Raw genomic sequence first — 4,109 nt, 5'->3', positions numbered from 1 at the left:
TGAATATGGCATGAGAGAATTCATAGGGAAAAGCTAATTGCTCTTTCTGTTGTATTGCGATGGCCCCTGTTTAGAAAAAAAACATCTCAGAATTCTGACACAAAGGTGTGAGACACAATGTAACAAATTATGAAAATCATGAAGTATAAGAAAATTTACTGTACCATTTTTTTAATATGACCCTCTGAACATGCCATGTGAGGATTTATAGTCAACAAATAGCACCCCTTCTGCTGAATTACTTTTTCCCTCCTTCCTCGTTACCAAAACATCTTAGTATTCTGACACTAAGGTAAGAGAAGATTTGTAATTACAAAACTTCTCTGTTGCATTTCTGCGTTGTGACATTCTGAACCTGGCATGTTAAAGTATATAGAAAACCTAGATCAGAACAGGTTAAATGTAATTCATAGTGATTTATATTTTTGTAATTCTTTCTAAATGAAAAAATATGTTTTTCAGTGATTATGACACTTCGGTATTACATAAAATATGCTTCTATGCCAAAATAAATAATAATGGAAAAAATACCCACAGTGGACATTCATAGTTGCGATTATAGGAATGATATATATCAGGTGAGTAGCTGTGTCAGCATGCGTAGGCTGCAAAGGAAAAAGTAAAGGATTATTCCATGCTGAAAAGAGAAGAAAGGAAACATAACATGTTGGCCGTGGAGCCTTCTTCAGGTGTGAGAAAGACAGGTCAGTAAGCAAAGATAATTTTCTTTATCTTTGATGACAACATCAAAGATGTTAGGAAGTTTTACAGCTAACAGCTCCACATCAACTTCCTTTTATAACTAACCTCATCAGATCCCTCAACTCCCAACTCTTCAAATTTCTCACTTCAGAGAAGGATAAAAAACTCAATCATCCTCTACAGAGAATAACCATCAACACCCCTACCACCTCCACCAATCCTAACCTCGTTTTTACTATACCCTCTGACCTTTCCCTTTCACCCTTTTGCATCCTCAGCTCACATATTTTAAAATTACAATAGACTGTATAGTATTTATGTTTAAAATTAAGGTAAATATGTCAAAATATCAAAATCCAACTGCACAGTGCTATCTTAACAATGCTTGTCAAGTCTCAAACAAACCTGCATTGTATTTTTAAAATATTTCAGCAGAGGATTCAACTGGAGTATAAATGAAGATTCGACGATAATTTGTTTTGGGTGAATATGGTTTTCTGGGGAGTTGCAATGTTGGGCATTATTGGACATTTCTCGGTGACCCTGACACGTGTTACACACTCGCATTTCCTGCAAATATTAAAATGGTTATGGTTTCGCTGAAAAATCTAATCGACTAAAGACAACGTTTACATCGCAAAAGAACCCCGTCCCTGGGTGGACTCGAACCACCAACCTTTCGCCGAACGCGCTAACCGATTGCGCCACAGAAACTGACTGGTGTGGTCTTTTCTCGAATCAGAAGTTTTCGGTTAAAAAAAAATCTCTTACCGTTTATTTTGCCAGATGGTAATATTTCTTCTGCACTGTTAACCAATAATTGAATTTCATTTTTCGCAAGCTGTGTGAATTTCATCAAAAACATGTTTTCCAGAAAGGAAATGAACACATGCATTTAACGAAATCAAGCCCTTTGTGATTGCCCGAAATGGTACGTTCTGTACTACAAGATAGGAAGAAAGACACGGCTGGGATTTGAATCCCGGTTCTTTTGTTTAATAGAGAAGCGCTTTAACCAACTAGGCTACGGTGACAGGACACCCATCACCTTTTACAGCCACTTGGACACACCGCTCTGAGACATCTGCGTTCAGTAAGCGCTTAACCTGCGCTCAGAGCAAATTGCCTCTTTTACATAGCAGCCCCGACACTGAGAAACGAAGAGAACTGGCTTTTATCTGGCATTTTCATGTCAAATGCGTTTGACATCTCCCAAGGGCGACAGAGTTCTTTTGCCACACTATTTCTTCTTCTTTTTTATTTCTGTACGCTTTGATAAAAAACGAGAAATCATGCAAGGGAAAAAATGTCTTTTTTTTCATAGAGAAAACGTGCACCAGGAAATGTTGTGTTGAGAAGAAATAATTTAACATGATACGTGACCTAATTTATCGGAGTAAATGCTCAACCAGCAAGGTCTGGAGAGGTTGGAGAGTCTGGTGGATGTGATAATTATACGGTGTTGTGGAAGAAAACAGTCTTTCTTTGAATTCTCAATCAATGGGAATTTCAGTGCGAAACATAAACCCTTTTTCTGATTTAAAGAGATAATATTTTAAAACTCATAAAAAATCAGAAAACACATGTTTCTCAGTTTGAAATTTTAGACGGAGCGGTGCATTACTAGTAGCGAAGCTAAGCACCCTATGGGGGAATTCAGGTCATGGGAAATGCCAGCGGTTTAATAAACAACGCGTCTGGTTTCGGATCATAAGATTGTAGGTTCGACTTCTACCTGGCTCGTGTAAATTTTATTCAAGCTCCTCAGTAATAATGTTTATTATGTAATGAACCGCACCTGAAAGCAAACGTTGGGTCTGTTTCCTTTGTTTTCCAGCATGAAATAGCAAATCGTTACAAAAAGCAGCTGCTAATGTCCAATAGCGGTTTTTTTTTTTTCAAATTACATTTTCAGGCTTCAGACACTTTTTAATAAAACAAAAGTGTCCGGAAACACATTAACTTTCAGGTTTGCTTGAACCTGTATTAAAAAAAGTTATCTGAAACTTCCGGGATTCCATTATCTGATGTAGCTGTCTCTAAAGTTGGACGTGATGTTAAGCAGATGTGAACTGTGCCTTTTCACTTAAAAAAAAAAGTTATTTTTTTCCCCTTCACTCCAATGCTGGAGACTGTAAGCCTGTGTGAGCTCCACACTGCGTGTCCTGTACTGCTCTATTTTGTTTAGATTATCTATGTGGTGTACAGATAGAACTCAACTGCATGGTGTGAATTCCGTGTTCAGGACCAGCAGAACCTGAAAAAGTAACAGCTGACCTCGACGTGATTTGAACATGCAGCCTCCTGATCTGGAGCCAGACACGCTACCATTGCACCATGAAGTCACAACTGTCTGTGCCTTTGAATTCCCGAAAGGAGACAAATCAGCTTCACAAAGAAAAATCTGTGAAGAGTGCAGCTCTTCCGAAGAGAGTCTTTTCTTCCCAGACCACATTTTATTCTTCCTGCGCAGCTCTTGTGTAGGTGTTGTTCTCAATTACAGATCCAGGAATACTGATTGGTTTTTCTATTTTTTTAAATTAAGTACCCCATGGTGCAACGGTAGCACGTCTGACTCTAAATCCCCAAGTTCATTTTCAATGTATATCGGAGTCAACTGATACTGATCAGGTTCTGCTGCTACTGAACCCGCAGTCTTCACCTTAAAGTTCAATTCCCCAAGCCTTTTGACCTTATATGTCCATCCCTTCTCGTCAAAACTCGTATTTTCACAGGGTACCCTTCAGAAATCGCAGTATAGAATGAAAAAACTCCAGTAGATCTCGGCCGCTGTTGATGATTTTCCTTTTAAAATAAATGAATCTCTGGAAATTTTACGGAGTGTATCACTTTCACTGAGACCGAGAAGTGTTAAGCTGTACATGCGTCTTTGTGACTCAGTTGTTAACAAAAAGGGTGGTGGTTTGAGCCCTTCCAGGGACGCTATGAGCCTTTTAATGTACACACCCTCCTCACTTCATCTCTCCACGGCCGGTCTTGTATCGCTAACAAATACAGAGCCCGTAGGAGGCAGTAAGCTCGCATATTTTTTTTCTTATAAAATATACTTTATTCCAAAAAAAACACAGCTCAAAAAGAAAACATCTCACACATCATCACTTCACATAATTAAAACAACGGCGGAACGGCGGTGATTGTCCGTTATCAATCTTTGCAAGGGTGGGCGGATTTGCGCTATTATGAGTGTCCCTCCAAACCCTACCGTTTGCTGTAAACCATTAATCCCTGTACAGGGTCCATAGGCCTTTCCAGCGCTCGTTTGCCGTGGGGAAACCCCATTTAGCAACATCACGCTTCATCCTTCTCCTGAGGTCTGCCAGGATCCTCTCCTCCAGCTCTCTCGCTCCCCACTCGATGTTGTGCCAGATGAGATTGTTCCTCGCATC

Source organism: Lepisosteus platostomus, chromosome 5 (assembly GCF_059453375.1).
Source record: "Lepisosteus platostomus isolate fLepPlt1 chromosome 5, fLepPlt1.hap1, whole genome shotgun sequence".
Taxonomy (NCBI): Eukaryota; Metazoa; Chordata; class Actinopteri; order Semionotiformes; family Lepisosteidae; genus Lepisosteus; species Lepisosteus platostomus.
This window is presented reverse-complemented; position numbering follows the sequence as displayed.